The sequence below is a fragment of the Cryptomeria japonica genome, chromosome 4 (genome assembly GCF_030272615.1).
Source record: "Cryptomeria japonica chromosome 4, Sugi_1.0, whole genome shotgun sequence".
NCBI lineage: Eukaryota > Viridiplantae > Streptophyta > Pinopsida > Cupressales > Cupressaceae > Cryptomeria > Cryptomeria japonica.
The window spans coordinates 631,588,337-631,602,862 of NC_081408.1; positions in this window are offsets into that span (position 1 = coordinate 631,588,337).

The window sequence follows — 14,526 nt, forward strand, 5'->3', positions numbered from 1 at the left end:
CATATAGAGAGGAAGAGATAGAGGGAGAGATAAAGATAGAGAGAAATAGAGAGAAAGAGATAGATAAGTATATAGGGAGAGGGTAGGGTAGGTGAAAGAAAGCTCGTAATGTGAATTAGGAACCATAGGAAAATATATAGTAGTGAATCACAAAACATGATAGGGAAATCATTGAAAATAAGACAAATAATTAAAAATTACCTTAAATATTAAACATTTTACTAGGAATTAAACCTACTTAAGGTCAAACCCTAAAGGTGTAAGATAGGCCAAGCTCACTAATTTATGTAATGAAAATGATTACACTACATAAATAATATAGAATACTTCTATAATGAAATCAATTAAAACCCTTAATTTGAAGATGTGTAAACATTAGTACAGTTTTCAAATTTACTTAGATGCAATCTCAAATACCACATGGCCAATGTTGAATAGAACAAACTCAATCTCAGATAAAATTAAATTGTTTTGCATAGAAATGATATAACGTACTCATATTCACCTTTCCTAAAGTTGAATGTGTCAAGGTGGTTTCCAAGGACAACTTTAGGAATTCGCTAACTCAATAGAGGAATGTGTTCTCCTAGGTCAAACCCCTTTGGAAAGTTAGATTAATGGCTATAAAAAGCATCAAGGACAACATTCACTAACATAGAGATGGCCTATATCCAAATATTGTAGATCTAATTTTTTGTCTATTTATAAATTGTAACATGCTCTAATTATTTTCTCCTTAATATTGTATGTGAACTAATTGCACATTGAATATCTTTAAATAGTATGACAGATACATGTCACACTAATGTGTATTAATTTGGTTCATAAAAAGTAATAGCAAGGGGTAAGAAAGATTGAATTTGAATTTAATGGTTTAAATTTTATGGTCAAAGAACAAATTTTGAAAGTAAGTGTGATAGTACAATAATGATGAAATGATGGTCAAATGTATGAGAATAAGGTTAAAAATAGAGGTGCATAGGATTAGGGCATAAGACAAGCCAAACATAAGAATATACCACTCAGTGATATGTATTACATTTAAGACATTTAACCAAAGTATGTACAAAATTATGTAAACAATGATACAAGTATTACCAATTTCACTATTATTGTTCTCAAGTCTTGAATTACATTCATTGCAAGTGAATAGCAAGATAGAAATGGAAAGTGGATTCCAAAAATTGTCTAAAATATAGGTTTTATGGATTGTTTGCCACTTAATCTCACCTTATATAGTTCTTAACAAAAGAAAATCTTTTTAGTTAAAAATATACGTAAATTTTTATTTTTTTTTATAATTAGTACATTGATTTTTTACAAAGCCATAATATTGTTCAAAGACCTTAATTCCTAACAACTTTGATTATTACTTATTTTATTATAATTTAACATTGTTAGAAAAAGAATAGAAAAAGACCATGATTAACTAATTTATATGGTTATTATTCTAAATCTAATTAGTTTTTCATTGAAACAATATAGACATAATGATTAATCATCATTTTGGTTCTCAAACCCAAATTATAGTACTTTTCCCAATCAATAGAGTTGTCAAAGTGGTCCCCTAAGACAAAATCAATTTCACGTGTTACTTTCAATATGTTTCGTTGAAAATTTCATATATTTTATTATTATCAATTGCACTTTGGTGTAAAATAGGTACACCGAAGAGGTACAGGTGAATTAGGGAAAAAATTGGTCTATAGAAGAAGGTGATTCAATCGCTATATCATTTAGAAAATAATGTTGTTTGTTCTTCACTTTTTATATAAATTAAAATAAAATATCTTATAAGACAATAAAGACTTGTTCAAGAGAAATAATTTAAAAATATTGAATTTATTTTAATCAATATCAAAATCATTATAATAATATACATTGAAACCCCTCGACTCCAAAAATGCATACTAAAAATAAAATAAAAAATGGTTAATCACTATTTTATCAAATAACTTGTATCAAAAATATATTTATAAAAGAAAAAAAAAACTATATTTGCTATTAAAAAATGTCAAGGTTCTTTATAGCATCTATCCAAACCTTCACCAAATCTATTATTTTTATTTGCAAAGGTTAAATGTGTGTATGTTAATGTTTTCGGTGAATGTTTTACATGCATACATGTAATCAATATTTATATAATTAAATGAAAAAATAGTGGAATATCAAGTTAATTAATCAATTAAAAAATTAAATTAAATAATTAAGTTGTATAAAGTAATGGTAGAATAAATGAATATTGAATTTTTAACAAATAATATTGTATTAACATAGCACAATACCAATATCCATTTAAAATACTTTTAGTGCAACAATTAAATAAGTTGATAAAGTAGTGTTTATAAAATTTTATATTATTAAATAAATTATAAACTACAAATTCATTGTGGGCATTATTTTGGTCAACCATGCATTAAATATATAATAAAAAATTGACATTGTCTATATTATTGTAAAAAGTATTAATTATTTTTTACTACTTTATCATTCAAATTATATTATATTAATGTAATTTATTTTATATTTATATATATAATTTTAATATATTTTAATTAATATATTAATATTATAATAATATATATAAAAATTAAAATTGAAGTAAAATATATTACAAAACAAATTTTCATCTTATCAATATTTTTCAAACAAGTATTGTGTCACTAAATAACATGTATTTACTTGAGCTTTTTCATAATCCCTCTAGAGCTTTCTCTGTCAAATCAACCTACAATGTCATAGAGGAATAATCGAAGGAGAACTTCAGCTGGAAGAGGATGTAGGTTAAATACCTCATTCTAGAAATCAACTCTATTTGGTGGGTTATTGCTCATGGTAAAATCTTGACTATTGGCAATCTAAATAAAGGAGGCTTCTCCCTCGTCAATAGGTGTATCCTATGCTGCAAGAATCTTGAGAGTATTGATCATCTATTTCTACATTACCAATTTGCAAGGGAGGTTTGGGATTATTTGGTTGCTAATCTTATGATTATGTGGACCTTCCTAGGGAGAATGAAAGACCTCATGGAGAAATTTAATCATAGTCCTTTTACACACCCAATTATTAGGAACCTATGGCTTCAAATTCCTCCCTTTTTGCATGGAATATCTGGAAGGAGCGTAACAATAGGATATTCAAAGAGGAAGCTTGGAACAATAAAGTACTGTTCCACATCATAAAATAGTAGATTAAAGAGAATATAAATGTTCCTTCCTTCGGGACTTCTAAGGTTATGTCAAGCTTGCTAGATTTATGGATAGAACAACAATGGGGAATCACCCATAATCTTCTTAACATGAACTAGCATAAATTGATCTTAAGAAATGATTTCCTTTGGTCCCCTTTTGGATGATGGTTGGCTCAAATGCAACTTTGATGGTTGTTCTAAAGGATACCTTAGCTTATCTGGATAGAGAGGAATCATCCAAAATTGCAGGGGTCATCTAATAGAAGGCTACTATATGAATTTGGGAAGAGGATCTAATAATAGGACAGAGGCAATTGCCACCTAGCAAGGGGTCAAGTGCCTCTATAATTTAAACTAACAAAATGTCATCCTGGAAGGTGACTCCAAACTAATTGTGGACTTCTTGAATGGAAAGATAAACCCCCTGTGGGGAATTAAAAATGTTGTGGAAGAAAGTAAAAGGTTGGTGTGCCTATTTCACAAAGTTAAGATCCAACATATTTTTAGGGAAGGGATTAGTGCAGCTAATAAAGCTTCTAATCAAAGATTAAATTATAAGGAATGTGTTGTTTTCAGTTATCTACAGAGCCCTATTGTGCTAAAAAATATCTTGGTGAAGGAATGAACTAAGTCATACCTAAATGACTTTGTCTCCTACATGGGTAGTTGAGAGTATTTTGTAGTTCCTTTATTCATTTTCTTGTGTCATTTTTAAAGTGTTAGGTAAATATTTTCGAATTCAAATTAGGGGGATGACTAGGATGCTAAATTAGTGGTTATTGTGGGGGTCATGTTGTATGTCTACTAGGATATGTGATGGCACGAAAGATATTAATTTATTTTTTGGCATTAGTAGTATGAATCTTTTTTTCCACCAGTTGGCCTTAATTAATAAGGATGGTGAAATAATTGGATGGAAGGCAACATTTGTATATCGCATATTGGCAATATTTCCTTTCACCTATGGGGATAGCGATGAAGGTCATTTAAAAGATAGCCTTTATGGTAATTTTTTTTCATTTGGTGGGGTTAGAATTATGAGTTGTAGTTGTTCTTTGTGTCACTTCTAGATTTCTTTCCAAACTATTGTTCTTTAGTTTCTTGAAATGGGGGGCCCTTTGAAGAGGACACAACCAAAAATTTTGAAGGAGCTTGAAAAAATTGAAGAGGTGGGGGACCTTTTCCATAGAGTGGGGATGACACATTTTTTCTTACCATGAAGGGCTATAATTGAATGCTCTCATCGATATTTTTTGTAACTCTTGGCAAAATGGTTAAGTCTCAATTGGCTACATCTCCTTTGTTGTCTTGTCTAAGCTTATTGTAGAGGTGACTAAGTTGAGGAACAAGGGAAAGAAAGTTAAGAAAAGAATCTCGGGCAATTACAAGCACTACATGAAGAAATTTTTTGAGAAGGGAGAGAATATGGTGGGGGTGTAGAATGGGTATGGTTGTTTTATCCTCCCTAAATCCTATGCTATTGTAATTTATTTTTTTATGAAGTACTTTACCTTAGAAGGCCACTGCACTACTGTGCATGACTACCATTTTCCTATCCTAAACTATATTAGGCATGGCCATACTATTAATTTTTCTTATTTCCCCTTCACTCTGCTTTCTGCTAGTATTTCTAATGGTGCTAACCTTCTACTCCACGAAGGGCTCATCTAGATTATACATACAAGTATGTGCTTGACCACTCCCCCATTGTAACTATTTTGTTACCCTCATTGGGAATTCTAGGCAAAAAAATGAGGCCCAATGCTCTTCTGTTAGAATCAAGCTTATTGAAAGTAACCCCCTACCTTTGAATGAGAATACCCTTGTTACAAAATCTAAAGGTAAAAATCCTTGTGTCGAGTTGGAAATTGAAGCCCTAGAAGTAGCCTTGCTCAAAGCCAACCCTAATGAAAGAAAGTTGAAAACCCTTAAAAACAACCTTGCTAAGGCTATAAAATTTGAAAACATCACAATTGACCTAGATTTACATGATTTCGAGGAGGAAGAGGTCAACCCACATGAAAAGGAGAAGGAGGGTAGCTCTAGTGAGATAAGGTCAACTCACGTCCTTGATAAAGAGAAGAAAGTCAAAATTGAAACCAAAGATGTCTCCCCTGAACCAGATAAAATTTTCACCCCAAATGATGATAAAGACTCCTCTAGTAAGGATACAGAGGATGAGGAATTTCAAGTAGAAGAAAAGGAACAGGAGGAGGAATGTAAGGAGGAATTGGATGGATTGAGCAATTATTTGGAGGAAAAGGATGACTCAGAATAGAATTCCCTGACTCAAAATTCTATTGAGGATGTGGAAATGGTGTCTTGCTCTCAGGACTATCCTACTAATAAGGAGAATTATAGCTCCAACAAATAGTAAAAATCAGATAATTGATCTCCAAGTTAAGGTCATGAACCTTGAAGCGAAGGTAGAGGAATATAGGAAAAGATATCAAATAATGGGAAAGACCCTAAATTTCCTATGTGCTATTACTAATGGTATTATGTGGAAAGTGGCCATGTGGTTTGTCTCGAGATAGAGCAGGAAGAATAAAAATGCTAAAATGATGGGGAAGGATAGAATCCTATAGGAGGAGGAGAAGAAAGAGGACATAATGTACCATGAGATTTGGAATGAAGAGATGCAACAGTTGGAACAAGATTGGAATCTCATCAAGGATGACAAGGATGTAGCTCAACTAGTGTCCTTTTTGGTCTATGTTTATTTTGAGAGTGTTTCATCTTAGTGTTTCTATAAACTTTAATATGAAGAAGCATGCGTGTCGTATATTAGGGGTTTCTATTAGAATTAAGTATTATGATATGGTTATGGACTCTTTACACTTATTTTCTAGTAGTTATCTTATGGATATAAGGTGCCTAAATGGGATTATTATTAACCTCAGTTATGTTGGTATGCCTGTCTTTTATTAGTTTTGAGAATTGCTTTTGAACTTTCTAGATGTCTGAAGTCATAAAAAACATGTATTTACATGATTAAAGTATTAAGATATAAAAATTATAATAAAATTTTCATAATTTATTATCTAGCTTCTCATAATACTCTTAAAAAGAACACTCTATTATAAATAAAATAAAATAAATATACTCAGCTATTTTTAAATTTTTCTTTTTAATTTTGAATCATTCTCTATTTGATAATTGATTGTAAGTTTAAAATTTAAATCCCACCAAAATATTATGTAAGTTTAATATTTTAAAATTGATATTATAATATTTAAATAATTAACATTATTAGAATATATTTTATGAAATAACAAATACTTTGACAATTAGAGAACAAAAACTATTGCATCTTAGCAAAACTAAGAACAAAAACAATTCGTTTATTTTAACCAACAATTTTGTACACATATTGCTCATAAATTAAAGTTTCCTCCAAATATATTTACACCATAGAAATCATGCAAATCTATTATTGGCATTAGATCTCACCTTTATTCTTAGAGCTATGTGTTTTCCAAACAATTTATATTTTTTAATGGAATAATTTTATATATTATTTGTTAAAATAATAGCCCACTTGTGTCATGTGTCATATTGTTAACACTTCCAAATATTATGAAACCCCAAATGAAAATGGGGAATGAGCTGAAAGACAATGTTATCATTCTAAGGAAAACACAAGCAATGGTACAAGAAAAGTATGCTCATCCCAATTTTAAAAAGTTTAGCAAGTGAAAAAGAAATAGAAAATAGAAAAAAATATTTGAATTGCAATCCTCTTGGAGCTTCTATAGAGGGCACGTTTGTTGCCAAAAGCATATGATGTGCTTGGGAAGCCACTAAGTCGTGGCTCAGATGGAATGGTTCTAGTTTTTGTGATGTTCTTTCTTTTAACCATTGCAATCTTTGGTGGTCACCCCTCATTCATATTCAACGCTATCCTTTAGCCAAAGTTCCTAGAGTGAGTGTTCTTCGCTTTCACAAGTGTGGCATTCACACTCCTAGAGATATCTTTTCCAGATCTTCCATGAGTATTTGCTCTTGAGAGGATCTTTAGGTGCAGTATCTTGGCCATATGATGGAATTGATTTGTGTTGCACTGTTGTTTTGTCATTGATGTCAACACATGTTGTTATGGTTGTTTACCGGCTTCTGGTAGATGGATTGGATTGGGAATTTAATAAGTTGATTGCCACCGGTATGATCCAGATGATGGAATATGTTTGTATGAATGGTTCATAAGCTCCTGAAGTATGTTTTAGTCAGTTGGTATCGACTTGATGATCAGATGCTATCTTATGTTCTAGTAAGCTTGCTTTATTAGTTTTGTAAGCATTCCACTGGCAGAGCTTTATTGAAGATCTTTGATGTAATGCATAAGTGTTATTGGTGTAGCTTATAAAAGGGATTCACGATGCTAATGGTGATTGTGTTCATGCCTCAACTGATTGGTGCCATTTCTTTGGCATGGGTGGATCTAATTTAGGTCTGGTGCTATCTAGGTTATGGACCAGTTTGCATGAAATCTGTTGGTGGATCCTCGGATGCGCTTCCGGGATGTTTTATTGATTGGATGATATTTTTTTGTCCTTAGGCCGACATGTGTTATGATTTTATTTCAGGATTATGTAATAGATCTATTATATTATCATTTGTGTGGCTGACCTAATTGGTTAGGTCTTGGGTTGGTATAAATGTATGTAAGATCTCATTGTAGATCAGGTGTGAACATATGGGAATAGGCAAGGAGAAAATAATGTAATAATAATTTGTGTAGAGGATTTGCTCTATCATAGATGATCGAGTTACATTTATGTAAGAAGTTTTAGACCTCTGATATTGAGCTTAACCGAAACTGTAATATGGCGTGTTTGATCCTATCATTGACAGTTGTTCTCTCTGGGTTGTAGTCCAAACATCTTAAGGTGGTTGTCATCTTTATAGTTAGTGAGATTCCATTGTGATGAGCAATGCACTCTAGGCAGTGTGCCTTCCTGCATGTGCAGGCCCCTATTGTAATCATATACTTGTTGCAGAAGTATCATCTGACTTTGGGTAGGGTTTCCCATCGTCATTGACTATTTTCCACATACAAATCATGGTGTTATGTGTTATGGTTGCATGGTATTGATTCTCTGGTTTTCATTTATGCATTAATGCATAATCAATTATTCTGGTATAAGGTTTTAAGTGCTTTAATTATCATAATCTCTTAACAATTGATTTGCCTCCCCCCCCCTCTCAGTTGTTCACCAGTTATCCTAACAATTGGTATTAGAGCCTGGTCCTCTTTTTGTAGAAGTTTAACTGCTTGAGGAAGATCCTATGTCAACTAATAGTTCAACTCATTTTTTCTAGAAGGACAACCCTAGGCTTGATGGAACAAACAATGGAGTATGGAAGATTCAGATGGAGACTCATTTAAGATGCATTGGAAAGGAAATTTGGGAAATAACTCAAAATGGTTACACTCCTCATAATTAGGCATTTGGAATTCTTGCACTGGTATATTTGGATAAGAACATTGAGAATGATTGTAGAGCTAGAGAAGCCCTCTTAAGTACCTTATGAAATCAGTAAATCATGGGACTATCATAAAAATCATGGTGAAAATAGTTTTTAAAGGATGAAACCCTAAACTAGGGTATTCCATGGCAAATAAGAATTTGTTCTCTCATGTTATGGTGAATGTTATGATTTGAAATATTGAATGAAGGTCTGTAGGGATGTAATATAACCTTTTAAATTGGTTTGGAGTTGAGAGTAATGATTCAAGTTTAAAGTCTACCCTTGAATGAAGGTTTTATGGTTTGTGATAGATGCTCTACATCAGATACACTCAAGAAGAGGCCCTAGGATAGGATAGAGCAAGGCAATTTGTGATGAATAGGGAGTACCATATAAATTGACAATTTTGTGATAGAAGATATGTTGTCAATTGGATTAGGCTGAAATTGATAATTCTGTGATAGAACATAAGTTGTCAATTGGATAAGCTACTCAAGATGATGCACTCAAGTAGGTTCCCTAAAAGATAGGATAAAAGAAGCACTTTGTGATGAACAGGGAGTACTACTAGGCTAAAGTTCGATATGATAGATATAAGCACTAGGATAAAAAGTAGTACTTTGTGATGAACAGGGAGTACTACTAGGATAGAATGCCATATGATAGATATAAGCACTAGGATAAAAAGGAAGCACTTTGTGATGAACAGGGAGTACTACTAGGATTGACATAGTTTATTTGCTTGACTCCGAGAGGACCTACCTATGTTGGAGTCACGAGAGAGATTTCCTTCGACTAAAAGTTACAAGTAGAGTTGATATTTAAGGATAGAGCCATAGTTGAGGCTATGGGATTGCGATACATTATGTATATGCTTGAGTTTCAGGCGAACATGGGATTATTGATTACATTAGTTGAGAAATGGCACTCAAAGACATGCACTTATCATTTTGCCGATGGGTGAGATGAAAGTCATCTTAGAGGATGTATACATGATACCAAGGATATCAATCATTGGGGAGTTAGTTGCTTATGATCGAGAGGGAGACAGGGATGCACTAAGATGAGTGTTCTAGGATCCAGGATTGGAGATGAGGGCAAGACATGTGGCTTGGGATACTATGATAGCTATAGGATTGGCACTACTAGTGGTGCTGGTAGGAGTGATCAGTAGGTTCCTCTGTTCGGACAGGGCAGCACAGGGGTTGGTTGTGGGATAGGGGAGGACACTGGAGACATTCGTGACTGAGCACACCAGGTTTGCATGGGGGTCATGTCTGTTGGCACACTTGTATTATGAGCTACATCAGTTTGTGTATCATGGATCAGTGGGATTGGGGTGTGGAGTGACATTACTATAGGTATGGGCATATGAGTATCTTCTGGTTACATGACCGATACATTTTAGAGGTAGGGGACATGGGCATAGTTATGTGCATTTGTATAGTATGATTACTTCCCAACAACAGATTGGGAGGCTAGAGTATTGGCACCAAGTGATCAATGAGGTAGACAGTTTGGTATGGAGGCCTTACTAAGACTGTGGGGAGTGGGAGGATGATGCAGTGGAGGTACCGTATGTATTCTGAAGTAGCTATCTGATAGGGAGCACACCATCTATTATTGAGAGGCAATTGGTTGACCAGGTATGCAGACAGTTCGATAGGATACATCGGATGCCACGGGGGTCAGGGATGTATGCACAGATAGTGAGGGATTAGGTACATTTAGGGAAATTATTATCGTATGATCAGGTTGTGATACAGATGCTAGAGATGGTTCCCATGCCTTGGGACATATGGGAAGATGTGGAGGATGCATGGAGGATTCAAAGTACACTGCATATTGGGTGGAGCATCCATTTCCATGACTGACGGATCCAGGGGAGATGATAGAGGGAGACAGTGGAGATGGTGGAGATGACGGTGCAAATGGTAGAGGCAAAGATTGATGGCAGAGGCGGGACACAGTGGTAGAGAGGAGAGTGGGTCAAAGGAGAGAGGGCGGAGAGGAGAGATAGGTGCATGTAGTGAGGGGTAGTGTTGGATTGCCATTACTAGTGCCTATAGCATAGGTTGCCAGATAAGTACAGGGATAGGGACAAGGACAGGGACAGGGATAGGAGAAACCATGGGAGTAGCTACAGGGACAAGGTGAGGCGAGAGGAGAGGAGGAAGATGAGCTAATATCCTTGAGGGAGATCTATTAGGGACAGGAAGATAAGATCTAGGATCTGGAGAGGGATGGGGCTAGGCTGAGGAGATAGCTGAGGGACAATGAGTGAGAGAGGGATCAGGCTATTCAGCGCTATATAGAGGTTGAGATAGCACTGAGGGTAGGGAGAAAGGAAGAAGACGACATAGGGGTTGGATATGCCTAAGTTCTATGGGTAGGGGAGGAGATAGCCTAATGGAGAGACCTATAATATGGAGTGGTACCACCAAATCATTGGGCTAGGAGCTTCTAGAGACCATCGTAGACTATGATGACCACTGGAGGGAGAGACAGGAGACAGGCATCTAGTGGTGGGGTCATGGGTCCTCCACCACCACTAGATAGAGGGGGTAGGAGAGATGATCCTGGGGTAGGTCCTTCTAGGGCTCATGCTCCATGGAGGCCAGCTGGCTCCGAGGGAGGGAGTTCATCATAGCCTTAGAGGGCTGCCTATGTATTAGTTTTTGTACCATTTTTGTATGACGATGTAGACACCTTCGGGTGATTTTGTGGCCATATGATTTTGACATCATTGTATCATGATACTTATGATTTTGATATATATATGATATGATTCATCCTTGTGGGATCTATATGCATGTGTACCTATGTGATGTTGCTTCTATGTGATGCATGTTTCTATGTGATGATGTAATTTATAATTCTATGATGTATAGATGCTTAATATGTACATGATGAAATACAATATTTATTTGTTCTTTTATGTTTTTAAATGTTATGCATATGTGAATGTTTGAAATGCAGATGAATATGATAATGCAAATAACTATTTACATGATGAGAATGTAAAATGATGCTAACATATGTTGTGTGCAGGATGTGATGTAATTGTGACATCTATATGTATGTATGAAATGCTAATATGTGGTAATGCAGGTGCAAACTAAATAAAATGCAAATATTTTTGGTGTGTCATTATACTCAGTCATGTGATAACAGGCTACATAGACTCAAAAAGGATGATGGAGGTCAATCAACAAAGGGGGATGAAAGACAGAAGATATGGAAGTGAAAGAGCTTCTTGTGCTATTATCATCATTGAGCTTTATTGTGGCAAATAGGTTATGACAATCGAGGTATATGTTCAACCTAGAAAGTTATTATACATGTTTGCATGGAGATCAGATAGTCAAAAATAAGGAATGCTCCAATTCACACTAGACTCACAGTGTCCTCATATCCTTCGACAAGTCATAGAATTACTAAGAGACAATCCACAGACAACAAAACAATAGGAGGTGAATCATATCCCATCCTTGCCTTTCTAGTCAAAGACGTCTTGGAAAAGCTAAAAGACGTGTTACCAAAAAGATAAAATCAAAAGAAAACCAAGACTCAACACCAACATCCACTATAGTCCTCAAGCTTAGTGTCTCTTGTCACTTGTATAAGTCTATTTGATTGTGGTCACAATGTTTACTTTCACAAAAGGATACATAGCAATGAACCATAATATTGTCTAAGTCTGTTGAATGATTTGATTTGTTGAAGCCCATTGTTGTTGATGTGTCTCATCTAAAACTGACTAAATCCACGAAACTGATACTTTATTGCTTAGAAGATGTAACTTTTTTGAGGATCCATTATGCAAGTGTTGCTTTATTGTGGATTGTGTGCAGATAGATTGAAGAAAACTAGAAGAAGTTGTACTCCTTGGAACGTGTGATGCTCTTAATTCCACACCCATCAATAGACATAGGATTTGCCTTAGCCACAGATAAGAGCTGATTTATTATGGATGAAAAGGGGTGAAAAGGGAGGGTTATTAGGAATGGCTAACCAATCTTGGGTAGATCAATAATAAGAAATGATGGGAATGGTTAAGTTTATTATGAATGGATAGGTTTTGAGTGTGTGCAAAGTGAAAGGATGAGATTGAATCCTAAAGGAGGGAGGAGCAATGTCTCTACCCATGGTGCCAGTAACCCAGTTTTCAATACGGTACTTGCCCAGGGCGCCACCAAAGTGGTTTTCACTGTTGGAGGAATTTATTTCTCTATACTTTATTCTATTTTTTTCAATTTTTTTTGTGTCACAAGGCCCCTGTTTGCTAGGTTTTCACCAAGTAACAATTTTTTATTTTTATGATTTGTATTTTGAATTAGGATATGCTAAAGAGCTATGTGTAAAACCTGTGAAGGTGCATATTGTTGATAGGATCTTCCAAAGGTTTGCCATATGGGGTTGAAAGCTGATACACACCTGATCCGTAGATTGTTGTGATGACATAAGGACCAAGCCAATTTGGTTCAAACTTGCCTTTCTTCTCTCTGTCTTGTTGATTTCTAGGATTCTCCTTAAGAACTAGGTCACCCACCTCAAATGTTTGAGGCTTAACCTTATGATTGTAACTGCATCATTCCTTGACTGAATGATGTGTAGCTTGAGTGTTTGTCTTTCTTGATAAGGGAACTGAGATAGAATTACTAGTGTGTGGATTACACAGTCCCATATGCATGTCACCTAAAGAATTTTTGGCATCACTGACAACAAATTCCTTTGAGGAAGCTCCATTAATGGTCCATGATGTATCGCTAGAAGGGAATGGATGTGTGGAACACGTGGATGAGGAATGAAGGCTTATGATTGCAAAAAGAAGTGAAAGTAGGATAGCATGATGGAGACTTAGGATCAACAAGTATGTTTTTTTGACTTAAAATTGTAGAAATTTTGCCCCCGGTTATTTTTATATTAGAGGAGATCATCTCTTGCTATTTTTCTTTCATAGGATTTTTATTCTTGATCTTGATTTTTTCAAAGTCCACTAGCTTTTGGTTTTGATCTGGACTGAAGGAATTCTCTTTATTTTTTACTTTTAGATTTTTCTTTTCAAAGCTTGATTTTTTATCCCTGATTAGTAATTGATTTTGTGATTCTTGTTGATCCAAGTCTAGGAGAGAAGTGGAAATGGAATGAGTGGATGAAATGGTTAAGGCTATAGGATTTCTCAAGAGGACTGGCAATACGCTCAATAGACTTAGTAGCCACAACACCAGGTGGTTCACACCCAATTCCTTGGTCTTGTATATTGCTTGTATATTGTTCACGTTGACTGAATACCTTAGGAGATAGTGAGAGTTGATTAACATGAAAGATATACTCACCGCATCCCATGTCTTTAATCTTGAATTTTTCTTTGATCTTTGTTTTCTTTGATGTAGAAGATTTCAAGGATTCTAGATGAACATATGCTGATGAAGTAACAACCTCTTGATTGGGTGGAATTGTTATTTCTGATCTAGATCGCAAATTGTTTTAATATATGATTGGGTTTGGATCAGCTTTGACGGTCACTTCAACTCTATTGCATGGGACCTTGATACATCGACGATATGTTGAGAGAACAACTTGCATTTCATGAATCCATGGGCATCCCAAGAGTATATTGTATGTGACCTCTAAATCAAGGACTTGACATACCACATCCTTTGTAACTGGCCCAAATCTAAGAGGTAAAGTGACTGTTCCCTTGGATGAGTGCTCTTCATCATCATATGCTTTAATGGTGATTGTATGTGTATAATTCACAGCCTATTTAGAATATCCCAATTGCTTAAGAGTATTCAATGTACACATGTTCAGACCGGCTCCTCCATCTATCAGGACTCATTTTATTTGATGTTTGCGTA